This window comes from Sus scrofa, chromosome 4, assembly GCF_054392235.1.
Source record: "Sus scrofa isolate SSC_HxYL_T2T_F1_AM1 chromosome 4, Sscrofa_HxYL_maternal_Yorkshire_Landrace_v2.0, whole genome shotgun sequence".
In the NCBI taxonomy this organism is placed as follows: domain Eukaryota; kingdom Metazoa; phylum Chordata; class Mammalia; order Artiodactyla; family Suidae; genus Sus; species Sus scrofa.
In genome coordinates this window covers 72,952,368-72,980,279 of record NC_139386.1, presented here as the reverse complement: position 1 = coordinate 72,980,279, position 27,912 = coordinate 72,952,368, and the positions used below count along the sequence as shown (strand labels likewise).

The window sequence follows — 27,912 nt, the reverse complement described above, 5'->3', positions numbered from 1 at the left end:
AAGTTTGTCCAGGGTTTGTTTTATGTAAAAAAAAGCTGTATATGTCTTATATCTCCAACTACTCTGTAAGTTTGAGTCCAGACACTCCCTAGATATAGATCTTCTGAGCTTTTTCCAACTGAATTCACTGTAAATGTATTAATATCAGCCCAAAGTCCCAAATCTGAAAGAAAATGAAACGAAGAATTGTTGAATATAAGCATAGACCTCATTTGCATAGTTATCAGCTCCAAAGGTCTGATTAATATTTTCTAGGCCACAAGACTGTTTTTTAACCCAGGATGGTCCATATGTTTCTGGTTTTTCAAACAGATTGTCTTTTAATAAAAAAGACTTATGAAATGATTACCCACAGCAAAGAACATTCCATCATGGCATAGGCTTTAAAACAAGGCTGTGGTAATATCTTTCGGCTTCCATATTAATTTCAAAAGTTGGGTAATATATTGAGTAATTTTGCACATATTACCGCATAAAACTGCAGGAGAAAGCTGACTATGAGAAGTAGAGGGATAAAAAGAGCTTTAGGTTCAGATTCTCCATTGTGGGTTTTGAATTCTCAAATCTCCCCAGCGAGCTGAAACACAGGGATGCCAAGTGTACTTTTGAAATGTTCTGCACCTGAGCAGATGCAACCTCACAAGCCCTATTAAGAGCTGGGGGAGAAAAAAAAGTAAAAGCTACCGCGCCAGAGATCCTGAGACATTTGCTCCTCTCTCTTGCTGCCACCACCTGGGGTGCCTTGGCAGACAGCCACACCTGGATCTCTGACACATGCTGGACACTCCCCTTCTCAGCCCACTCTCCTAAGAATTGCGCAATGAAGCCTTTGTAACCCGAGGCCTGTGAAGTCTGGAAAGGAATGTGACCCAGAGCCAACAGGCGTTGCTGCCACAGGGGCCAAGAAGGTGCTCTCCTGCTGTTTACTTCAAACTTGGGGAAACCTCAGAAGGGGAAGGTATGTGCCAGAAGGAGCAGGAATGGAGCCCCTGACGGGTGTGAAGCAAGCACTCCAGTGCGTTTCCCCCTCGTCTTTGCCAACTTCTAAAGGCATGCTTAGTGCCACTCCCAAGAGAAGACTCAGATCCACTTTTGAGCCACTTCTTTTCCCACTCACAGTTGCCCCCTCTTTTTTTTTCCTTTTTTTTCTTTTAGGGCCGCACCCATGCCATATGGAACTTTCCAGGCTAGGGGTTGAATCGGAGTTGCAGCTGCAGGCCTATGCCACAGCCACAGCAACTCAGGATCCAAGCTGCATATGTGACCTATACCACAGCTCACGGCAACGCCGGATCTTTAACCCACTGATCGAGGCCAGGGACTGAATCCACATCCCCATGATCCTCATGGTTACTAGTTGGGTTCATTACTGCTAAGCCATGACGGGACCTCCTCTTTTGAAAGCTTAGGAGTTGGAGTTCCCATCGTGGTGCAGCGGAAACGAATCAGACTAGGAACCATGAGATTGCAGGTTCAATCCCTGGCCTCGCTCAGTGTGTTAAGGATCTGGCATTGGGATGAGCTGTGGTGTTGTGGTATAAGTTGAAGATGTGGCTCGGATCCCGCGTTGCTGTGGTGTGGTGTAGGCCGGCAGCTGTAGCTCTGACTGGACCCCTAGCCTGGGAACCTCCATATGCTGTGGGAGGCTCCATTAAATAGCAGTGTTGATGGTATTGTGCCAAGCGCTGATGGCAGGACCACTAGGGAGGTCGTTGTGATCAGGGGCCTACAGGTACTTGTTAAACAATGACACAAAACCAGCTTCCTATCTCTTCTCCTTGAGACACATTATCCTCCAACATGACAAGCGCACAGTCTGGCCACTGGCAATACCTGCCCAGGGAGTTATGTCATGGGTACTCTTAATTTGCCCAAAAAACATGACGCACACAAGTGGACATCCAACCGAAGGAAAGACTAAAAGGAAGTGTCATTTGAGCACTGTCTAGTAAATTTGTAAATTCGTGTAATTTGCTGTAAATGACGTTCTATATTTTATTTTACCAATACTGCTTAAACAAAAGGAAGTCCCAGAAAAACAGGCTTCTTATTAGTAGAGAGGAAAGCATCCTTTTATGTTAGCAACTATGTATGTTAGGGATTAACACCATCCCACTCTTGGAGTCAACATATCACCTCTGCACTCTGTCTTTCAAGGTGGTTTTGACACTTTCTCCTTCTTATCCTAAATGCATTCAGTGTCAGCATCAATCCAATTTGTAGTTCCTGAAACCTTAAGACATACCACGCCCTGTGGCAATAACAAAGTGAACTGTCTGGCATAAATTGAGCTCTTTAAGAATTAAGAAGTAAGGTGAGGAGACAAGAATCACACACCTGTGAAGAGTTTGAAAGCAGAGAAGGAACTGAGTAACTACATGAAAAACGTTCCTATGGACTCTGAAGTGTCCCAGGGGCTCAGTGCAGGGCAGAGGCCACGTTGTCTCCAGTGTTTAGGTTGCTCAGCACAGCAGAACTGGGACTTGAGAAGAATTTTGAAGGAAGAGAAACAGAACAGTCACTGACACAAACTTAGGGAGGAAAACATTTTTCTAGTCCAAACCTGGTTCCCATACGATGGGTCTTCTCCCACTCACAGACTCTATCTCCGTCTTTCTGTGCTCTGACAACTCCCTTTGCATGCAAGGCAAACAGTTCACATGGCAACTTATGGATAAGGGAAAACAGGAGTCATGGGAACATGCCATGAAGGATGAGACCCACTGTAATGGGGTTTCCGAGAAAGGTCCTTCATGCTGCAAGCAGGGTTGTGTCTGACTTTAATTATGGACATGGGCTTCCTGACCTTACACCCCAAGTCGACATGTTCTAAATCTAATTTATCATCTTCCTCCAAACCTGATCTTTTTTTTTTTTTTTTTTTTTTTTTTTTTTTTTGTCTTTTCTAGGGCTGCACCTGCAGCATATGGAAGTTCCCAGGCTAGGGGTCTAATTGGAGCTGTAGCAGCCAGCCTACACCACAGCCACAGCAATGCCAGATCTAAGCCACATCTTCGACCTACACCACAGCTTATGGCAATGCCAGATCCTTAACTGAGGCCAGGGATAGAACCCTCAACCTCATGGTTCCTAGTCAGATTTGTTAACCACTGAGTCACGACAGGAACTCCTGATCTCCTTTTGTGACTCCCATCTCAGCCAATGACCTCACCACATTCCTAGCTATTGTGGCCATAGAATCTACAGTCTGCTCTGATTCCAAGGTCTCTCCTCCCCAGCATTTGGTCATTAGGCCAGGAGGTTTTATCCCCAGATCTCTTTCAAATCCATTGCTTCCTGCCAGTTCTGCCTGCTGCTAGCCCTGGGCCAGGCTTAGGTTTCCCTAAGATCACTCATCTCCAGCGTCTCTTCTCTCCACTCTATTGGTCATATCTTTCTAAAAGAAACACTAGAAATTGTGCCTTGCCAGTTTAAAATTATTTAAAAAATTAGGACTAGATCCTTATATTGGCTTTCCAAGTCCTTCACCTTCTCTTGCCCCCACCCCCTGCACCAGAGGGGTCCCTCTGCTCCCCAGTCTCCAGCCTGCCCCCCACTTTTCTGCCTCTATGGTCTTTCTCATGCAGGTCTCTTCTTACAGCTGAACGCCTGCAGGATTCCTTCTCAAAGGGGTGGCCACTTTCTTCCTCCATTATTTATGATCTTCTCATGACATTCTTCTTATTTACACTGAGGAATTGATGGGGTGGGCAGGGAGTTGGAAGACCAGGCAGAAGGGAATAGAAGAATGTTTTAAGACAGGGACCAGAATGTCAAAGACTCAGAGGAAAGAGAGAATGGTGTTCAAGGAACACAGTAGATGGTGGAAATTGGGTCCAAGTTTGAGAGGAAGAAGTTGGGAGGAGGTGTTGGGGAAAGAGACAGAGGCTGGCCCTGCTGAGTTGGGATATTAGCTTAAGATCAGTAGGCCAGTTTAAAGGGTTTTAAGCAGGGAAGTGACAGGATACTATTTGCATTTTAAAGTAATGTATTGTCTGGAGAACAGGTGGGAATGGAGAGAGACTGGAGAAAGGACTATCAGTCAGGGTGCTGGTAGGGTAAGCAAAGGAGGTGATGAGCTTGGTGCAGGGTAGTGACAGCAGGAAGTAAGAAAGGTAGTGGCCTTCAGGGAGCTTTAGAAAGGAGAACTGATTAGACCTCGTTGATTGACCAGGCATGGCTCAAGTGGAGAAGGAGAAAAAGCCCAGAAATGGTGCTGTACTAGGTTCAGTATCACTTCCTGATAATGCCTCACTAAGGAGACTTTATCCTGTAGGAAACAGGAGGCATAAGGATTTCTTCTACATTTCTGGAAGAGAAAACTGGAAGTGGAGGGAGTATGGCCAGAAAGGGGAAGACTGGTCACAGGCAGACTAAAAAGGCACAGAGGTGGGGTGTTAAATGCTGACAGTGCACAGCTGCTCAAAGCAGCGGGCCCCTCTCAGCACTGGCGATCCTGCCTCTCACATAGTTTAATGGAAAAGTATTGTTTTACAGCGTGGTATTGGCACAAAAACAGACATATGGATCAACAGAATAGAGAGCCCAGAAATAAACCCACACAAGAATATATAGCAGAGAAAAGACAGTCTCTTCAGCAAGTAGTGTTGGGAAAGGTGGACAACCTCATGTAAATCAATGAAGTTAGAACACACCCTCACACCACACACAAAAATAAATTCAAGATGGCTTTAAGACTTAAATATAAGACATGACACCATTAAACTCTTAGAAGAGAACATAGGCAAAGCATTCTCTGACATAAATCGTACCAATGTTTTCTTAGATCAGTCTTCTTTTTTTTTTTTTTTTTTTAGGATTAAAAGGGCATATTTTATTTCTATTTTTAAAAAAGAAATGAAAGACCATGATAAAAATACAATTGCACTGGATTGTTCAGCATATTTCCTGGAATTGGAATAACTTAATAGACCCCCCCCCGCCTCCGCCACATACAAAAGCTATAGAGAGGACATGGCAGAAATGAATAATGCTATTTATAAACCGTAGATCAGTCTTCTAAAGCAATATAAATAAAAGTAAAAATAAAAAAATGGGACATAATCAAACTTACAAGCTTTTGCACAGCAAAGGAAACCGTAAACAAAATGAAAAGATAACCTACAGGAGTTCCCGTCGTGGCGCAGTGGTTAACGAATCCGAGTAGGAACCATGAGGTTGCGGGTTCGGTCCCTGGCCTTGCTCAGTGGGTTAACAATCCGGCGTTGCCATGAGCTGTGGTGTAGGTTGCAGATGCGGCTCAGGTCCCACGTTGCTGTGGCTCTGGCGTAGGCCGGTGGCTACAGCTCCGATTCAACCCCTAGCCTGGGAACCTCCATATGCCGCGGGAGCGGCCCAAGAAATAGCAACAACAACAACGAAAAGACAAAAAAAAAAAAAAAAAAAAAAAAAAAAAAAAGATAACCTACAGACTGGGAGAAAGTATTTGTAAACGACGCGACTGACAAGAGCTTACTTTCCAAAATATACAAACAGTTCAAACAACTCAATAACAAATAATAAAAAAAAGAATAACATAATCAAAAAAATGGGCAGATGACTGAAACAGACATTTCTCCAAAGAAGGCATACAGATGGCAAACAGGCACAGAAAAATGCCCAACATCTCCAATTATTAGATAAAAGCAAATCAAAACTACCATGAGGTACCACCACACACTGGTCAGAATGGCCATCATTAAAAAGTCTACAAATAGCAAATACTGGAAAGGGTGTGGAGAAAAGGCAACCCTCCTACAGAGTAGGACTAGAAACTGGTTCAGCCACTATGGAAAATGGTATGGAGGTTCTTCAAAAAACTAAAAATAGCATTGCCATATGTCCCAGTGATCCCACTCCTAGGCATATATCTGGAGAAAACTCTAATTCAAAAAGATACATGCTCTCCATTGTTCACAGCAGCACTATTTACAGCAGCCAAGACATGGAAGCAATCTAAGTGTCCACTGACAAATGAATAAAGGATATATAATATATATCCATATATTTCCAATGGAATACCACTCAGCCATAAAGAATGAAATAATGCCATTTGCAGTAACCTAGAGATTACCATACTAAATCAGAAAGAGAAAGTCAAATACCGTATGATATCACTTGTATATGGAATCTAAAGTATGACACAAATGAACTTATCTGCGAAACAGAAACAGACTCACAGAGAATAGATTTGCAGTTACCAAGGGAGAGAGGAGTGGTGAGAGGGATGGACTGGGAGTTTGGGATTAGCAGATGCAAACTGTTATATATAGAATGGATAAACAACAAGATCCTAGTTATAGCCCAGAGAACTATACTCAGTATCCTGTGATTAAACCATATGGAAAATAATATGAGTGTGTGTGCGTATACATATATATGTGTGTGTGCATGTGTGCGTGTATACATAGCTGAATCACTTTTCTATTGAGGAACAACATTGTAAACCAATTATAATTCAATTTTTAAAAGTGTTTAAATTGAAAAGTTATATGTGCATGTTGTAAAAAAAAATTAAACAGTGAAGAATGTTATGCTATGAAAAACAATTCTCCCTCCCACCCCAGTCCCTAGTCCTTTTCCTTCAAGGAGCTTTTGCAAGTTTTACACCCTCTCCAGAAATGTTCTATGTGTACACAAATGTGTCCAAGTCTGTATTATGCACACAGAGATTCACTCTTAAAAAATAGTTTAGTATACATATGCCTTGCTTTTTTTAAACTGTGAAAGTGTATTTTGTTACACCGTTTTTATATAAGCTTGTGTAGATGTGCCTCACTCTTTTTGATGTCTACAATGATTTACTCCTGCAGTTGTCTCTCAAACCCCTTACTGATTATACTGAAATCAAACTTGGCTTTCAAGTGCTCTTACCTGTCCTTATCCTCAGCCACCATCCTCAGCCCCTGTTGTGCTATTGCTTTAAACCACTTAGAGTCCCACCCTAGGGCATTTCTCTTTCCATCTTTTCACACAGGTCTCTTTTCAGATCTGAAGTAAGAGAACTCCCTCTGCAGCTGCACAAATTTAGCACACCCTAAGTTTGCTTCCCTCATGGTGTCATCTCTGCTGGAAGCATCAATTTGGCTTATTAGATTCATATTCCTTGAGCAAAAGACCAATCTTTTCTCTAAATCTGTGGAATGTTCTTTGAAAATCCTTTACTTATACAGCCACACCAAGGGTGTTATAAACTCTAAAGCGTCACAGCCCCACTGCTAATCAGAGACTAGTTCTTTGTGAGTCAGAATGAAGCTCAGAGTAGTGGATCTGTCTTTCTCAGAGATGACACTTTCAACAAGGCTGGTCAATAGTGGCTCAGACACTTTGCTTTTAGAGGGCACAGCAGTTGATACAGGGCCTGGGTCTCATTCATGTGTAAGAGTTCCCAGGGTACCTAGGAACTCAATAAATCTTGGCAAACAGGCATCTGTGCCTCTAAGTATTGCCCCTGATAGTCTTCCTACTATTTTTATAAAAATAATCATTGGGCATTTTAACCTCTATTGCCCTTCACAGTGAAAACTGTGATCAGACCCTTTCTTCCTCCCAGCTTGGATTTCAGTGGAAAGCCTTGACTAGGAGGCAAGTCTCCTGCCTGCCAGGTCACTGGTGTCCCTCAAAGGCTTCCTGGCATTCCTTGCAGAGGGTCTACTATGGTCATCACCAGAAAACCAAAAAAATGTCCTTTGACACCACCCCGAGCTCTCCTCGTCTGCTTCCTACATTATCCTTTCTCAGTCATGGCCTGTACAATTCTTGATCAAATACCCTTTGGAGCCCTATGACCTTTATTCCCACCGGGAACGAAGTCACTGAACATTCAGTTTCTTCTGACTGCATCTTTCCTTTCCTTATGAATCATTTTAAGGTCCCTCCTATCACCGGGGAACAGCACATCTCCAGCCTCAAGTCAAAGTGGACTTGCTCTACCCTCCTTGGCCGCCACTGACCTCTTCCTGATGCCTAGTCTCGCAGTGGCAGCTTTCTCTGGGTCCACGCTTGTCTTTGTACTGGGGTCCTTCACTACCTCTGCAGACTGCAGAGAGAGGAAGCCTCTGGGGGTGTTCTTTACCATCTTTAGATGAAAGTCAAGTTTGCATTTCAGCGATTTCATCATAGTTAAGAATCTTCAGTATAAACATTAGTAGTACAAATTATATAATTTTAAAATTTTCGAAAGACATGAAAACAAGAAGATAACTATGAATACATATCCAAAATGTCTTTCCCGGAGATTAAAGTAATAATATTGTCAAAATTATATATGCAATTTCATATAACATATAATGAACATTATGATATACATACATATATAAACATAATGTGCATATAGTATCTTGATATACACATGCATATATGTTATGTTTGTTGTAGATGATCAAAGGCATCTTAAATAATATGAATAACAAATGTTATTTAGGCTATTATTAGCATTTCCTGTCTCTTAAACAACATAAATTCAATCAGCTTTATGTATAGACAACATGTCTCGCCGAGTTCTGAAATAACAGAAATAGCAATCATAAAAACAACCTTTTCAGGGTTATTTTGCACTTGCTGTATTAGGGTTCTCTTGCAAAAGAGAACCTATAGGAAAAATATCTATCCATATATCTGTATATTATTTACTATAAGGAATTAGCTAATACGATTACAGAGGCTGACAAGTCCCAAGCTTTGTAGTCAGCATGCTGGAGACCCACGAGAGCCAATGGTGTGGCTCCAATCCAAAGGCCAGCAGGCTAGTGACCCAGGAAATGCCAATACTTCAGTTAAAAGTCCAAAGGCAGGAAAAAAACTGATGTCCCAGCCCAAGGCAGTCTGGGAGGAGGAAATTTCCTCTTACTTACAGGAGGGTCAATCTTGTTGTTTTAAGATCTTCAACTGATTGGATTGGGCCCATTTACTTAGGGAGGGCAATCTGTTATACTCGGGTTCTACGGATTCAAATGTTAATTTCGTCCGCAAACACTCTCAGACACACCCAGAGTAACGTTTGACCAAACATCTAGGCACCCCATGGCCCAGTCCAGTTGGTACATAAAATTAACAAACATACCTATTATGTCATCAATAGGCTAAAAAATTATCTCATTTAATTTCCACAAAGACCCATAGGGAAAGCAGTCTTATTCCCATTTTCTCAACAGAAGTTTATTCAATAAATGTTTGTACATTTTAGAATGAAGAAACTGAGGTTCAGAGAGTTGAAATAGCTTGTCTAAGGTGGCACAGCTAATAAATGGCAGAAGTAATATTCTAACCCAGGTCTAAATGACTCCTGTGAATTCCTAACTGGTGTAATCACCGCCTCCCAGCCCTGATGCTGTACTCTCCATGGTCCTGAGGCTCCCCCCTTGGGGTGAGACATATCTGAAGGCACTGGCTACGGTTAATGTTCAGGGTAGCACGGGTAGGGGCTCAATTTTGTCTTCACAGTTTTGAACACGTTGGACTTGAGCGCAACTTGGAGCTATAGGAGGGTTCTACTTTCCTTCCCTCTGAGGTCCTCCCCAGAACACAACTAGGTGCTACTCATTATTGAAAGTCTCATGCTTGTGCTTTGCATGGGTAATAACAGCTAATGTTCACAATGACCCATGTTCTCCCCACCACCACGCTCTGCTGGGGGAGAGAGAGGGGGACCCTGTCATCCATGGCCGCCAAGGGCAGGGACTATGAGACGTCCCTCTTAAAGCACTATCCTTGGAACCACCAAGAGTGCCCTTCATCGCCTTAAATGTCCTTGTGGGACAATCCAATCCTGTTCTACTCCTCCCCAGAACTACCCATGAAGCCAGTTTAGAGTATTCATGGATACTTCTGCAGGTGTCTGCTGACTCACCCATGGAACAGGTCTGGGCTTCCCCTCGTCTGGGTTGCTCCTTGCGGCCTGGCATGCCGCTGCTCCTCACTTTCTTCCTCCACCAGCACTCTCAGGAAATGCTGTCCAGGGGTGCACTTCCTGGGAGCCCTAAATCAATCTCTATTAAAGGAGACTCCTCTGTCCCCTCTCCCTGTAGGACTCTCTGGGTTGCTTTCTGGGAGTCCCCTTTGTTGTGACAACATAAGCAGTCCTTACTGTGCTGGCGAGTTAGCTGGGCCACAGCAAGCCTCTTGCCCCAGACAGGAGGAATCTGAGGCTCTGGTGTGGGGGTGGGGGCTGCCTGCCTCTTACCCAAATTCATGGGTAGGAGCCAAGTCCTTCGCTTCCCAGTCCGGCGCTTCTGGTGTCCTCATAGATATCAGTTCTGATGTGCTGGAGGCAGGGCTGCCTCCCAGTCCCAGCCAGTGGAGATGGGCGGAAGGAGAGCATATCTCCAAGGCAGCATCTGAGGGGCAGATGTGCAGGCTGCACCAGATGACAAGGGAGATGAGCACCTCTTTTGCATGTCTGCCTCCATGTACAGCAATGGACAACGATGGAGGTGCAGAACAAACCAAAGTATTGCTAGAGAAACTGGGATAGGGTGGACCTTTTTATAGACAGAAGCAGATTCCCCTTGGTCTGGAGGCTTCACTGGAAGGCCCCAGAAAGAGCTGCGAGTCCCATCTGTCTGGAATTGCAGTGAATGACTCATTGTGGCCCCCATTCCCAATGGAAGTGGCTTTGGCTTACATCATGTGTTTCTACAAAATCAGCTCGACAGCAAGTTTGCATGACTCCACCCAGAGGATTCCCCACGGCACCTTCCACAGGCCAGCAGGCACACATCTGGGCTCTGCAAAACGATATTTCTAGATCAGATCCATGGTCTGGATCTCTCTCTCTCCTTGCTGGTGGTGTTTCCAGAGCCTGTGAACCTGAGGATAGAAGCTGAGGGCAAATGGGCTCGTTTCAGCCAAGGCTCTGAGAACACAATCAAATAAATACTTACACAGGGAAAAAAATCATTGGCGAGAACAACTCTCAAAAGAAAGGAAAGTAAAATTGCTTGTTTTCAAGATCATTCTACTTTTTAATCTTTTAAACATAACGGGGAAATGAATCTCAGATGCTTTGAGAGCAATATCACCATTGCCAAGAAGGCAGCACACTCTGGAGATGGATAAGAAAGGTCTCAGAATCCAAAAATTTATATGGAACAACAAAAGACCCAGAATCGCCAAAGCAATCCTGAGAAACAAAAACCAAGCAGGAGGCATAACTTTCCCAGACTTCAAAAAATATTACAAAGCCACAGTCATCAAAACAGTGTGGTACTGGAATCAAAACAGACAGACCAATGGAACAGAACAGAGAACCCAGAAATAAACCCTGACATCTATGGTCAATTAATTTTTGACAAGGGAGGCAAGAACATAAAATGGGAAAAAGAAAGTCTATTCAGCAAGCATTGCTGGGAAACCTGGACAGCTGCATGCAAAGCAATGAAACTAGAACACACCCTCACACCATGCACAAAAATAAACTCAAAATGGTTGAAAGACTTAAATATAAGACAGGACACCATCAAACTCCTGGAAGAGAACATAGGCAGAACACTCTCTGACATCAACATCATGAATATTTTCTCAGGTCAGTCTCCCAAAGCAATAGAAATAAGAGCAAAAATAAACCCATGGGACCTCATCAAACTGAAAAGCTTTTGCACAGCAAAGGAAACCCAAAAGAAAACAAAAAGACAACTTACAGAATGGGAGAAAATAGTTTCAAATGATACAACCGACAAGGGCTTAATCTCTAGAATATATAAGAAACTTATACAACTCAACAGCAGAAAAGCCAATCAACCAATGGAAAAATGGGCAAAAGACCTGAATAGACTGTTCTCCAAGGAAGATATGCAGATGGCCAGCAAACACATGAAAAAATGCTCAACATTCCTGATTATAAGAGAAATGCAAATCAAAACTACCATGAGGCACCACCTCACACCAGTCAGAATGGCCATCATTCATAAGTCCACAAACAAGTGCTGGAGGGGTTGTAGAGAAAAGGGAACCTTTCTGCACTGTTGGTGGGAATGGAAACTGGTACAGCTGCTATGGAGAACAGTTTGGAGATACCTTAGAAATCTATACATAGAACTTCCATATGACCCCACAATCCCACTCTTGGACATATATCCGGACAAAACTCTACTTAAAAGAGACACATGCACCTGCATGTTCATTGCAGCACTATTCACAATAGCCAGGACATGGAAACAACCCACATGTCCATCAACAGATGACTGGATTCAGAACATGTGGTATATATACACAATGGAATACTACTCAGCCATAAAAAAGGATGACATAATGCCATTTGCAGCAACATGGATGGAACTAGAGAATCTCATACTGAGTGAAATTCGTCAGAAAGACAAAGAAAAATATAATATGATATCACTTTTAATTGGAATCTAATATCTAGCACAAATGAACATCTCCACAGAAAAGAAAATCATGGACTTGGAAAATAGACTTGTGGCTGCCTGATGGGAGAGGGAGGGGTTGTGAGGGATCGGGAGCTTGGGCTTCTCATCACAACTTAGAATAGATTTACAAGGATATCCTGCTGAGTAGCATTGAGAACTATGTCTAGATACCCATATTGCACAGAACAAAGGGTGGGGGGAAAATGTATACATGTAAGGATAACTTGATGCCCTTGCTGTACAGTGGGAAAAAAATAAATCAAAAAAAAAAAAAAAAAAAAAAGAAAGGTCTCAGAGACATTGGTGCTTGTCCTGGCTGCCAAGGACTTGCTGTTGCCCTTGGACAAATATCCATTTCACTGCTTGACTGGAGATTCTTGGAGCTGGGAGACGCGTGCGCCTATCCAGGCTCTGTTCATAACCGTCTGCTCACACAAAACTCCTCTGAGCCTCAGGTTCTTGGTTTGTCAAATGGGAACAAGAACATTTTCCCTGCCTATCTGTCCCAGTTGCTATGTAGGTCAAATGAACACATGTGAAAATATTTTGTAAATAATAGAGTACTCTATATTTTTCCCTGTGATGTAGGACACAATATCTTTTGTTGGAAGTGAGGTAAGAGTTCGGGAGGAGGGTGGCAGAGAATGTTGGAAGGATTATGGTTCCCCTGGGACACACACACACACACACACACACACAGCGTATGGGGCAGGGCTGCAGCTGGGATTGGAGACCATGGTCTTTGGTGGTAACATCTGCCTCACCAGAGGCTCAACAACTGAATACTGGATGGGGTGGGAGAAGGAATTAGGAGTATGGACAAGGGAATACTAGAGTTTCAGTGGTGTCAGACTATGCTGAATGAGGAGAGGGGTGAAGAAAAGAACAAGGCTGATAGATTTGGGGAGCTAGAATTATTAGTGAGACGTAAGTACCATGCACTTGGGGGTGGGGGTGGGGCTGGCTGGTGAGGCAGGCAATCATGGGGGAGGCTGGAGTTCAAGTTTGTAAGCTAGAGGACAGGCAGGTGTCTGAATAGGGCAAGGAGCCATGTGGGAGAGGGTGCTGGCTGGGAGGACTGCATGAGAGCTGAGTGCCAGGGTCCTGAGAGAATATGGGTGAGCTGTCAGACCCAGGGACGGCCATGGGGAGAACAGGACTTGTGCAGGGACGTCACAGCTGGGGGCGGCGGGTGCGCAGGGTGTCTGGAAGGGCTGGTAAGGGAGGCTGATGCTGATGCTGCTTCTGGTAAGGGAGGCTCAGGATACAGAATGGCCCAAAGGCACACACAGATTTAAAACTTGATAGAACGATACACAATCGGTCATTTTATATACAGATAATCAAAAGCTATAGGGGCATCTTGGCCTCAATATGTAAACATATAAGACAAATTATATGGATAACACCTTTTAGCTGTTGATATTTTAAAATATAATAGGTTCAAGGGCAGGCTGGATCTAGTTAGTACCAGTGGATGAGGGCCATGCACTCTTAAATTTCCTGGAATTTCTGCAAACTAGGTATTAAGTTGGTACCTTGAAATAAGCCTGGGAGGAATAGTTACATCATGGAAATCTGCAAACACTACACACTAGGGCTTTTTCTCCCCCTGGAGATCCAGTTGTTAAACATTTTCCAGCAAACTGCTGAGTAGGCCTAAATATAACCTTCAAATCTGTCCCACCTTACAGTCCTGTGTGGATTTGTGTCACTAAAAGAGATAGGTCCCAACCTCCAGTCCCTGTGAATGTGATGTTATTGAAAGCAGGATTTTGGTACAGGTAATTAAGATGTCAGTGAAGATGAGGACATCTTAGAGTAGGGCGAGTCCTTAATCCGGTGTAACTGTAGTGTTTATGACAGGATCCGCACCAACAGATACACACAGGGAACAGCACATGAGGGCGCAGGTTCAGGGGGACGCCACGGCGGGCGAGGCAGAGACCGAGGTACGCCAAGGGTTCCCAGCAACACCAGAAAACTTAAGACGATGTTGTGAAGTAGACGTCCCCTCAGAGCCACCAGAAGGAACCATCCTGACCAAGACCTTGATTTCAGACTTCCAGCCTCCAGAACTGTGAGAGGATACACTTCCATCGCTACAAATCAGCCAGTCTGAACTATCCTTGCTCAGCATTGCTAGAAAATGGAAACACCTGCCATGCCATCAAATTTGGGCACAAGGCAAGTGGAAGTCCCCATGGAGAACTGTGGAAGAAAGGTCCCTATTCCCTGTGCTCTGGCTCCCAGGGAACGACCCCTCCACCTCCACCAGCACATGTTCTGGGCCGTCACCTGCTCCTTGTTAGCTGCCTTGTACTGCGGATGATGCTGTAAGTGTAGACATGCTGCCTCCTCTTTTAGGTGGTAACCCAGAGTTGTAAACTCAGATGCCTCATGGGTCAAGGTTGCTGAGTGTGACGCCAGGGTAACCATTTCAGACTGGAATGTGTGTGTCTTCCTTTAAATAAAACACTTAGCACACCCTGCTGGGCAAGGAAAACCTGACTAAGACCTGCCATCTGGGGACCTCTGCACTGTGCCAGACAGAGAGGGAATGTTTCTTGGCCTTTGCCTCCCCAGCACAGCCAGCAGGCCCTGATTCACTGCTTGTGAATCTGCTGCCTGGATCTCTGTTGGTTCTTCTGTCCTGGTCCAACCAATGGGTCTGAGACTTCAGAATTTCAATAACTGCCCCCAAGTTTCCCCCTTCAGACCAAAGCTTCAAAACAGATTTTTAAAATAAGATTCTAATTTAAATCCCCTAACTTACTAGCTACTCAAAACTACTGCAAAACTTCAGCGTCAGAAGAATGCAGCAAGAGGGTGGTATCCCCTTTAGACATGGCTTGCCCCACCCTGAGGTTTCCATGAGTGTTTTTTTTTTTTTTTTTTTTTTTTTTGGCGAGTCCCAGAATCTCAGGTGGCTGAGGGAGAGGCGTCAGGATACTTAAAAAAAAAAAGAAAAGAAGAAAAACAAAAAACCAGGTGATTCAGGGCAAAGAATATTTCAAAGTTAAAACCCTGTTTTCAGTTCATTACTATTTGAACACCAGAGGGCGACGCAGTCTCACGGAATAGCTGCTCTGCCTTGCCTTTTGCACGTTGAGAACAAATGTTGAAAATTTGTTCATTTGACTGTTTTGCCTAGGTCTCTAAGAAAGTTACAGAGAAGACTACTGAGGGCACTTTCCAGACGTCCAAGACTTGGGGCCTGAGGCTGCGGAACCCAGCCAAGGGTTCCTCCGTGGGGATGCACCTGTCACTCACCCTCCCACCCCATCTGACGAGCTCCAGTCAGCTTTTCGGGAGGGTTTAGAATGTGTCCCAGGTCAGAAGCTAACTTGTGTAGGGACCCAGCTAGTTACTTCCAGGCCAGTTATTTAAAACTGGTTTCCTGAGTTCCACTTAGTATCTGGGGGTGAGGCCTGGCCCTGAGAGAATGGAGAAGCCTGAGAGAGGAGACCCTGTGAGGAGGGCTGAGCCCCTAATGGCTGTTACCCTGACCTAGGGGGGCTTTGGTGACAGGGGGCCGCTGACCAGACTGTGTGTGTGCGGTCTGGGACCAGCTCCCACAGACGGCCTGATTGTGAGGACATCTGGCAGAATGTTCATGGTTTCTGGAGCATTATGGGAAACTGTATGACTCATGGAAGAGTCTGGAAGGAACAGCAGGAGAGCAGTTGGGGATGCCTATGGGAGGCTTGACACTGGTGGTGAGGCCTTGGGAAGGGACAGCTGGGCTCAGCTCTGGAGCTGTGAGGCCTATGAGGAGAGCCCAAGCTGTGCACGTGCCTGCCTAAGTGGGCAGCAGGGAGGAGACCAGCAGAAGCCATCTAAACCCTCAGGCCTAGAAACCATGATGTGTGTGTGCACGCAGCTGTAGAAGAATCTGCATCTGATTAGGTAACTTGTTCAGAAAGGGGCCTGTCTACCTTCACCCACCAGGAGAGGCCGCTCAGCTCTACCTACTCAATTCTGGGCACCTTCCAAAGGCATTCAGCAGAGCGTGAGACTGTCCTTAGCAGGGACATGTGGTCGACAGTAAAGTAACACTATACGAGATAGAAGGTGGCTTTGGAGACAAAAAAAAAAAAAAAAAAAAAAAAAAATCTGTGCTGAGTTGATTTACAATTTAGTGGGCCCTAGTTCATCCAAAACGGACAACTTTGGCAAAATAAGGGGAAAATGTATATCTACAATAGAAGGCACAAAGTCATTGCCATTATCGTAATGAGTTAGTTGAAATGCACCACTGGAGAATCCACTATGGACACTAGAAATCGGTGCAAGGCAGTGATCTGCTTGGTGTGGTGGGCCCAGAAGGCACATAAAGGACTGCCTTGCTCCCAGGCCTGTGATTGCTGCAGGAGCCATCTGGCCATGTGCACTTATAAGAGAAGATTCTCTGTCATTTGTAATTCAATGTTCGATTCAGCATTTAATTTACTTATTTATTTTTTGTCTTTTTAGGACCATACCTGTGGCATATGGAGGTTCCCAGGCTAGGGGTCAAATTGAAGCTGTAGCCACTGGCCTACACCACAGCCACAGCAATGCAGGATCTGAGCCACATCTAGGACCTACATGACAGCTCACGGCAATGCCGAATCCTTAATCCACTGAGCGAGGCCAGGGATCGAACCTGAATTCTCATGGATGCTGGTCAGATTTGTTTCCGCTGAGCTACGGTGGGAACTCCTACACTGCTTTGGGTGTGTAGCAGTGATTCAGTATTTTTATAGATTATACTCCATTTAAAGTTATTACAAAGTAATGGCTATATTTTCCTGTGCCGTACAATATATCCCTGTTACTTATCTATTTTATACATAGCAGTTTGTATGTCTTAAACCCATACCCCCATTTTGCCCCTCCCTCCTTTCCTCTCCCCACTGGTAACCACTAGTTTGTTCTGTATATCTGTAAGTCTACTTTTGTTCTATTCATTTGTTTTATTTTTCAGATTCTACATATAAGTGATATCAGAGTATTTGTCTTTCTCTGACTCATTTCACTAAGCATGATACTCTCTAGGTCCATCCACATTGTGCATATGGCAGAATTTCATTCTTTTTATGGCTGAGTAATAGTCCATTGTATACACACACACATATACACACACACAATCTTTATCCACTTGTCTGTCAATGGGCATCTGGGTTTCTTCCATATCTTGGCTATTATAAATAATGCTAATATGAACACAAGGATGAGTGTATCTTTTCAAATTAGTGTTTTTATTTTCTTCAGATACATACCTAACAGTAGAAGTGGTGGATCATATGGTAGTTCTATTTTTAGGCTTTTGGGGAATCTCTGTACTGTTTTTCATAGTGGCCACATCAATTTACATTCCCACCAGCAGCATAAGAGAGTTCCCTTTTCTCCATGTCCTTGCCAACATTTGTTACTTGTGTTGTTTTGATGACAGCCATTCTGACAAGTGCAAGGTGATATCTCATTGTAGTTTTGATTTGCATTTCTCTGATGATTAGCAATGTTGAGCATTTTTTCAAGCGTCTATTGGCCATCTGTATATCTTCTTTGGAAAAATATTCAGTCCTGCCAATATTTAATTGCATTGGTTTTTTTCTGATGTTGAGTTGTATATTTTGCATATTACCTTGTCAGTCACGTCATTTGAAAATATTTTCTCCCAATCCATAGGTTGCCTTTTCATTTTGTTGATGGTTTCCTTTGCTGTGTAAAAGCTCTTAAGTTTAATTAGGTCCCATTTGTTTATTTTTGCTTTTTTTTGCCTTAGGAGATCCAAAAAAATATTGCTACAACTTATGTCAAAGAGTGTTGTGCTTATGTTCTTTTTTTGCAGTTTTATGGTTTCAGTCTTACATTTAGGTATTCAGTCCATTTTTAGTTTATTTTTATGTGGTATGAGAAAACGTTCTAACTTCATTCTTTTACATATAGCTGTCCAGTTTTCCCAGAACCACTCATTGGAGAGACGGCCTTTTCTCCACTGTATACTTTTGTCTCCTTGGTTGTAGATTAACTGACTATTAATTGGGCTCTCTGTTCTGTTCAATTGACTTATGTGTCTGTTTTTATGTGAGTACCATGCTGTTTTGCTTACGAACTTTGTAGTATAGTCTGAAGTCAGGCACATGATAGCTCCAGCTGTGTTCTTTTTGTCTCAAGTCTGCTTGGGCAATTTGGGGTCATTTGTAATTCCATATAAATTTTAGGATTATTTGTTCTACTTCTGTGAAAAATGTCGTGGATATTTTGATAGAGATTACATTGTATCTGTAGATTGCTTTAGGTAATATGGCCACCGTTTTTTTTAATGGCCATAGTCATAGCACATGGAAGTTCCTGGCCCAGGGATCAAATCCAAGCCACAGCTATGACTCACGCCACACAGCTGTGGCAATGCCAGATACTTTAACCCACTGTGCCAGGCTGGGGATTGAACCCACACCTCTGCAGTGATCTGAGCTGCTGCAGTGAGATCCTGCACCACAGCAGGAATTGCAGTGTGGCAATTTTAACAATATTAATTCTTCCAGTTCAAGAACATGCGATATATTTCTTTGCATTTCTTTGTATTATCTTCAATTTCCTTCATCAAAGTTTTATGGTTTTTAGAGTATAGATCTTTCATCTCCTTGGTTAAGTTTATTCTTAGGTATTTTATTCTTTTTGATATGACTTTAAACAGGATTATCTTCTTTCTTTCTCTTTCTGATGGTTCATTGTTAATCTATACAAAAGCAACAGATCCCTCTATAACAGTCTTGTATCCTGCAACTTTGCTAATTCACTTATTCTAGTAGTTTTTTGGTGGAGACTTTGGTATCTACTTTGGTACATATAGTATCATGTCATCAGCAAACAGCTGCAGTTTTACTTCTTCCTTTCCAATTTAAATGCCTTTTATTTCTCTTTTTTTGTCTGATTGCTATGACTAGGAATTCCAACAGTATATTAAACAGAAGAGGTGGGAGTGGGCATCCCTGTCTTGCTCCTGACTTTAGAGGAAAGGCTTTCAGCTTTTTACCATTGAGTATGATGTTACCTCTAAGTTTGTCATAAATGGCCTTTATGTTGAGATATGTTCCCTCCAGACCAACTTTGATGAGACTTTTTAAAAATCTTGAATGAATGTTGAATTATGTGAAATGCTTTTTTGGTACCTATTGAGATGATCACATAATTTTTACCCTTCCTTTTGTTAATGTGCTATATCACACTGATTTGCAAATACTGAACCATCCTTGCATCACTGGAATAAATCCTACTTGATCGTGGTGTATGATCCTTTTCTTTCTTTCTTTTTTTTTTTTTTTAGGGCTATGCCTGGGGAAGTTCCAAGGCTAGTGGTCGAATTGGAGCTGCAGCTGAAAACCTATTCCACAGCCACAGCGACAGCAGATCCAAGCCATGTCACGACCTACACTGCAGCTCACAGCAATGCTAGATCCTTAACCCACTAAGAGGGCCAGGGAATAAACTCACATCCTCATGGATACTAGCTGGGCTCTTTACCGCTGAGCCACATTGAGAACCTGATCCTTTTTATATACTGTTGAATTTGGTTTACTAATATTTTGTTGAGGATTTTTGCATCTATATTCATCAGAGATATTGGCTTACAGTTTTCTTTTTTTGTAGCGCCTTTGGCTTTGGTATCAGGGTAATAATGGTGGCCTAGTGGAATGAATTTGGGAGTACTTCAGCCTCTTCATTTTTTGGAACAGTCTGAGCAGGATAGATATTAGTTCTTTTTCATATTTTCTAAATTCCCCTATGAAGCTGTTCAGTCCTATACTTTTGCTTCCTAGGAGCTTTTTAATTACAGATTCAATTTCACTACTAGTGATCAGTCTGTTAATATTGTCTCTTTCTTCCTGATTTAGACTTAGAGAGTTGTATGTTTCTAGAAATTTGTCCATTTCTTCCAGGTTGTCCAATTTGCTGGAATATAACTGTTCATAGTGTTCTCCTGTGGTTTTTTGTATCCCTGTGATAATGATTGCTGTTCTTCCTCTTTTGTTTCTCATTTTCTTTATTTGGATCCTCTCTTCTTGATGAGCCTGGCTAAAAGCTTTATCAATTTTTCCCATCTTAAAAAAACAAAACAAAAAAACAGGTGTTCCTGTCATGGCGTAGTGGAAACGAACCCAACTAGGAAACATGAGGCTGCAGGTTTGATCCCTGGCATCACTCAGTGGGTTAAGGATCCAGCATTGCTGTGAGCTGTGGTGTAGGTCACAGATGCAGCTCAGATCTGGCATTGCTGTGGCTGCGGCTGTGGTGTAGACTGGCGGCTACAGCTCTAGTTAGACCCCTAGCCTGGGAACCTCCATATGCCACGGGTGCAGCCCTAAAAAGACAAACAAACAAACAAAAAAACAGCTATTGGCTTCACTGTTGGTTTCAATGAAGTTCCCTTCTTCAAACTTCAATGATTCAATGCTTTTAGAATACACTTATTAGTGCATTTTGCATCAAAGAGTTATTTATGTGCTTACCATGGGTTATTGCCTTTTACTGACATTATTTGAAGCTCTCCACCTTTAGAAAGCCTCACCAGTTTAAAATGGAATATGATTCCATTAATCTCTGGCTATATCTCTAGATTATCTATCAGAAGCCATAGGTATACAGCCATGTGCTGATATCCTATGTAATATAGCACACATCAGCACAAATCTTTTATTTCTTCAATTGAAATGCCCAGAGCCATTGAATATGCTTTTCCACCTGCCTAGAATACATTTGCTTCTACAAACAACCCCTTCATCTAATTCTTTTCAGATGTCTGCATGGCTATTTTGTTCAGGGAAGCAGGATCTTCCCCTGCTCCACCGATCACATGGTCTTACAGCATCTCTCCAAAGTCTCACTTATATCCTTAATTTGAGCAATCATTTGATCAATATCTGTCTCTGCTGCAGGTTATAAAGTACAAACCCAGAGTCTGCATTTTGGTTTGTTTGCTGGGATACTTGTAGCACTTAGCTCAATGCCTGGATCAAGTAGGTAACTAACTGTTGAAAGACTAGATGAATAAGATACATAGCTACAGTTCTACTTCACCTAAGAGTTTTGCAATACTTAATTATAAACTCAGTGTATTCAATACTTAAAAAATTAAAAAGCAGTGATTTAATAAGAGGGTGATTGTATAAAAATGATGGATTTTACACAAATAGCTCATACAGCTCAATATAAAAAAACCAAACAACCCAATCAAAAAATGGGCAGAAGCTCTAAACAGACATTTCTCCAAATAAGACATACAGATGGCCAAAAGGCACATGAAAATATTCAACATTGCTAATTATTTATTAGACAAATGCAGATCAAAACTATAATAAGTTATTACCTCACACTGGTCAGAATGGCCATCATCAAAAAAGTCTACAAATGATAAATGCTGGAGAGGGTACGGGAAAAGGGGAAACTCCCTACACTGTTGGTGAGAACGTAAATTGGTACAGCTGCTGTAGAGAACAGTATGGAGGTTCCTTAAAAAACTAAAAATAGGGAGTTCCTGTTGTGGCTCAGTGGTAACGAACCCAACTATTATCCATGAGAATGTGGGTTCTATCCCCAGCCTCGCTCAGTGGGTTAAGTATCCAGCATTGCCATAAGCTATGGTGTAGGTTACAGATGTGGCTTGGATCCTGCATGGCTGCAGCACCAATTCGACCCCTAGCCTGGAAACTTCCATATGCTGCAGGTGTGGCCCTAAATAGCAAACAAACAAAAAAAAAATCCCAAAAACTAAAACTAGAGTTACCACATGATCCTGCAATCCCACTCCTGGCCATATATCCAGAAAAGATGGAAATTCTAATTTGAAAACACACATGCACTCCAGTGTTCACAGCACCACTATTCACAATAGGCAAGACATGGAAGCTACCTAAGTGTCCATCGACGGATGAATGGGTAAAGAAAACATGGTATACACACTCAATGGAATACTACTCTGCCACAAAAAGAATGAAATACTGCATTTGCAGCAATATGGATAGGCCTAGGGATTATCATCCTGAGTGAACAAAATCAGAGAGACAAACATCATATGATATAGCTTATATATGGAATCTAAAATATGATACAAACAAACTTATTTACAAAACAGAAGCAGACTCACAGACATAGAAAACAAATTTATGGTTACCAAAGGGGATAGGGAGGGTGGGTGGAGAGATAAATTAGGAGTTTAGGATTAATATATACACACTATTATATACAAAACAGGTAAACAATAAGGATCTACTGTACAGCACAGGGAACTATACTCAGTATCTTGTAATAACCTATAATGGAAAAGAATCTGAAAAAGAATATACATGTACATATACACACGTATGTGTGTGTGTATATATACTGAATGACTGCTGTACACTTGAAACTAACATAACATTGTAAATTAACTATATTTTAATTTCTTAAAAAACAATGCTGTCCTAGAGTGAAGTGAAGCTGGAACTTGGGTATTTAGTTCCAAATGTCTTTAGTTCCCCCCACTCCCCACCCTATTTCTTTGCATGATGATGGGTGGCTTCCCAAACTCTGGCTGGAGGTGAGCATCTCCAAGACACAGCCTTTTTATCTAAGAAAACCAATGCCATCTAGAGGTGAAAGTGCTCTGAAATGTATACACGCAATAGCCCTAGGCTCTGCTACCTGTCATGCTAAGACACAAACTTAAACTCTACCTTCAGCTTCAGGAACCAGACCCCATTTTGCAAAATTCAGGAGTAACACCTGTCTTTTTCAGTCTACAGGATCTTACTCAAATCCATAGGGAACTATTCTCTCTTGTGACTTTTCATTTTATATGAGAGTTTAAGCATTATTTTAATAAGAAATCCCTAATTCTTAAAAACCACCTCAGTTACCACTTTGACTCAGTGTCTCTCTCTCTCTCTCTTTTTCTTTTTAGGGCCACGGCTATAGCATATAGAAGTTCCCAGGCTTAGGGGTCAAATCAGAGCTGCCACTGTGGGCCTACGCCACAGCCACAGCCACAGCAATGCAAGATCGGAGTCACATCTGCGACCTATGCCACAGCTTGTGGCAATGCCAGATCCTTAATCCTCTAAGCAAGGCCAGGGATCAAACCCGCATCCTTGTGGATACTAGTCAGGTTCTTAACCCACTGAGCCATAACGGGACCTCCTTGACTCAGTGTCTCAACTAAGATTAGGATAAGATATGAAAATAGTTGGATTAATGTAGTGAGCAATTTCAGTTTCCCCCTTATTAATGTTACATGGTCTTTCCACTAATTTTAAAGCAACTGATTAGTACTAGCCTTAGACCAAAGGAAAATAAAATTTAAAAGAACCCATTTTGACCCTGAGTAGCCAAAGCAAGCTTGAGAAAGAACAACAAATCTCGGCGTATCATGCTCCCTGACTTCACACTATAGTAATCAAAACAGTAGAGTATTGATGTAAAAACAGACACACAGATCAACTGAACAGAATACAAAGCCTGGAAATAAAGCCATGTCTCTTTGGTCAATTAATCTATGACAAAGAAGGCAAGAATATACCCTGGGGAAAGCACAGCCTCTCCAATAAATGGTGTTGGGAAAGTTGGATAGCCACATGCAAAAGAATGAAACTGGATCACTATCTTACACTGTACACAAAAATCAACTCAAAATGGATTAAAAACTTGAATGTAAGTCCTGAAACCAAAAAACTCCTAGAAGAAAACGCAGATGGTGGGCTTCACAACATCTGTCTTCATGATGATATTTTGGATTTGATATCAAAAGTAAAGGAAACTAAAGTAAAAACCAACAAGTGAGGATATGTCAAACTAAAAAGCACAGCAAAAGACACCACAATAACATGAAAAGGCAGCTACTAAATGGGAGAAAGTATCTGCCAATTGTTTATCTGATAATGGGTTATCTAAAATATAATATAAAGAATTCACACATATCAATAGCAAAAAGCAAGCAATCCAATTTAGAAATGGATAGAGGATCTGAACAGGTATTTTTCCAAAGAAGACATACAGAAGGCCATCAGGTATATGAAAAGGTACTCAACATCACTAATCATCAAGGAAATGCAGGTCATAACTATAATAAGATATCACTTCACATCTGTCCAAATGGCTATCATCAAAAAATAAACGTTGGTGAAATGTGGAGAAAATGGAGCCCTTTGAGCACAGGTGATATAAGAATATCAACTGGTGCAGCAACTATGGAAAACAGGACTGAGTTTCCTCAAAAAGTTAAAAATAGAACTACCATATGATCCAACAATTTCACCTCTGGGTATTTATCCAAAGGAAACAGAAATATTAACCTGCACCCCCTTGTTCACTGTAGCATTATTTATAATGGCCAAGATATGGAAACAACCTAAGTGCATATCAGTGGGTGAATGGATAAAGAATATGTGGTATAAATCATTTAGCCATAAAAAAGGAGGAAATATTGCCATTTATGACAACATGGATGGCCTTGAGGGTATCATGCTAAGTGAAACAATTCAGACAAAGGCAAATATCATATAATCTCACATGTGGATTTAAAAAAAAGCCCTGGGCTCATAGATATGGAAAACAGATTGGTGGCTGCCATAAGCAGTGGGGGGTTTTGGGGAGGCAGTGGTGGTAGTGACTGGTGGGTGAAAGGGGTGAAGCTGGTCAAAAGGCACAAACTTCTAGATATAAAATAAATGTCATGGAGATATAATGTACAATATAGGGATTATAGTTAATAATACTGTATTGCATATTTGAAAGTTGCTAAGAGAGTAAACCTTAAACGTTTTCATCGCAATAAAAATAACTGTAACTATATATGGTGATAGATGTTAACTAGACTTACAGTGGTGATTTTTTACAATATATACAAATATTGAATCATTACATTGTACACCTGAAACTAATATGTCAACTGTATCTCAATAAAAAATAAATAAAAGAACCTACTCTGCATGTCAGGAGAAAGTACGTTTTCTTAACTGAAAGTTCTGGTGGAAACCTGGAGGTGGTTCCACAGCAGCGTTTGGCTGAGCCAAGCACTGGCTGACTAATGATCAAATTAGAGGTAGCTGCATTTTGCTATCACTGGATGCCTTGTAATGGCAGCCTTTATGGTCATGCATGTTTTATTCTCTCTTTGTTATGTTTTCCAGAGGGATAACCAACTGGCTGATAGAGTAACAAACGAAAAGTAATTTGACGCCATTGACCCGCTTAACCTCGCATGGGAACGATGGAAAGGAGCAGCGGCTTACTTTGAAACAGCGGAACAGGTATGAAATAGTTCCTTCCCCTTGTTACCTTTATTCCTTTGCACGACTCTTTCCAGACCAGCTGAAAACAGCAAGTCGTTCCTGTTTGAAAACACAGAATCGGAGTTACAGGAACAGGTACTGTGGGTTATTTGTAACATTCCCAAGTTGTCTTATCTTCAGGTTCCTGTTTATAAAAGTACCAGTGCAATAAGAGATAATATTTTTCAATAGCAAATTATAATCACGCTGTTTAAAACATAGGGTTAGCATTTTGGATGTGTGTTTAAGATACAATACTCTTCGAATAAGGAGATTTTGCTCCAATAAATAGATTTCTATAGAGGAATTACAAAAGTAAGAATAAAATGGAAAAGCATGTTGGTTCCACCAACCACTGCCATGGAAAATGTTTTTGTTGTTTAATGATCTAATATCCCCCGCTCACATTCATTTTCTCAGCTGTGAAGGGACCCTGCCAAGAAAGGCATACTGATTTCTTTTTTCCACTTTTCAGAATTCACATAATAGTTACAGGTGAACCTTCTTTTAATCTGAAGGAGACACTTCATGTCAACATGAAAAATCTAGAATAGCACTTGCAGGACTCTTGGAATTAGAACCTTTAAAATATGTGTTTATTTTGAATCGGATGTCCATCATCATTAGCATGCTGAGCCTTCTCTGAATTATATATTTGTCAAGAGACAAAAGAGCTGTATGTGGTTTGGTGGTGACTGTTTAGCGGTCACTGCTTTAAGAAATTGTGATATTATGCAGCTAGAAAGTAATTTAAGTTCAGAAGATTAAGTATCATGTACTGAATGATCAAAATTAAATTACTTAACTTTGCATGACAACATTTTTCCCTCCATTTAATAGTACACATGAGAGACTGAATACGTAATAAAGACTTGAATTTTACACAGGAATGTCAACATTCAAAAGGCTACAGAGAAAGAACTCATAAAATTATATTTTATGTAAGGAATTAAATAAGGGTGTGACCCCATTATTTAAGTTTAAGCAGAGTTTTTTGGGGGATGTTTTGACTATTGCGCTTAGTGTGTTCTCAGGGTATATTATCTTTATTTTTACGCATTAAAACAACTAAGGGTTTAAATATATTACTCTACTGAATTTGAAACTAAATGTCACCTAGATTAATAATATATGAAGAGTCTGGTTTCTAGCTCAGCAAGGACACAGAAAAAGAACAGGATGTTGCTTGACACACAGAAAGCATCCTTGCAGTATTCGGGTTCCTTTATATTTCAATTTATAAAGCCAGCCAACTACTAACCACATTGATTAGCTATTGACTAATCATCTTTTTCTTGTGTTCCAGTATTGATGTAAATGGTTTTTTAAAGTACCTTAATTAAGAGAAATTGACATCATCGTCTAAAAGGAAACATTTTGATCTTTTGGGAATAGTGCAAAGGTGAAACAGAAAAAAAAAATCCCAAACTCTCTATAAGAGCACATTCTAAATATTATTCAATCCACAACATAAAACAAGTCAGCTACTGTATTTCACTTAGCATGAGTAGATTACAGTGTGATTAGATTTCTAAATAAAGACATGAAAAAATATATAAACCAAAAGAATAACCAGTTACCATGTCTTGGTGTGTTTCTATGTATAAAGCTGCTTGAGAGAGAGAATCTTCTTTTTTCCACTGGGGTGAAGAGTATGAGAAGGACTGGCTGTGGGGTAGGGAAGAATGAATCCCCAGACTGTTTCCAGGACTATTCTCTGGAAGACACTGGGGGGAGGCCCCTAAGTGACCCTTCCTTATTGTTCCACACCTGGGATAACTTTGGGAGGCAGTCTTGAGGAAAACGAAGTCCCAACCCAAACTGGGAAATTGTGCAAGTCTGTGCTTTGCTGAAATTGATTTTAGGACAATATGTTGATTTATCGGAGCCATGACAACTCATTTCTTGGGAGAGATGATGAAGAATGAATACTAAGATTTTATTCCCTCAAAATTACAACTGTTTCTTTAGAATGCTGAATATAGAGAAAACAAAGATAACTATTTGCCATACTTTTATTTTTTCTTGAATACTTCTCCTCAAACTTTTCTTATGAAAATGTATTGACCCAGATTTATCATTGCTTCTTTATCCATATTAGGACTGTCTATACAATACATCTGAATCTGTTTGGTTGGAATATCTTAGTATACACATCATTGTTATTAGCCTAAAGTATTCATTCCCAAGTACCTGGAAGCCATGTTAAATTTAAAAGAAGAGTAGGTGCAGTGATTTAAGAAAAATCCACAATA

The 27,912-nt window shown here is 41.5% G+C and overlaps 1 protein-coding gene and 1 long non-coding RNA gene across 3 annotated transcripts in view; one reads left to right on the top strand and one right to left on the bottom strand.

The window, feature by feature from the left end:
• The window catches only part of LOC146403860 (uncharacterized), a 174,483-nt gene that overhangs the window by 77,446 nt on the left and 69,125 nt on the right, over positions 1-27,912 (bottom strand). The window lies entirely within an intron of this gene.
• DNAJC5B (DnaJ heat shock protein family (Hsp40) member C5 beta) overlaps positions 1-27,912 on the top strand; it is an 84,488-nt gene that overhangs the window by 2,380 nt on the left and 54,196 nt on the right. For both annotated transcript variants that reach the window (XR_014842764.1, NM_001206401.1), the window contains exon 2: positions 25,517-25,636. The gene's annotated coding sequence lies outside the window, so the exon portion shown is untranslated. The remainder of the gene's footprint in view (positions 1-25,516; positions 25,637-27,912) is intronic.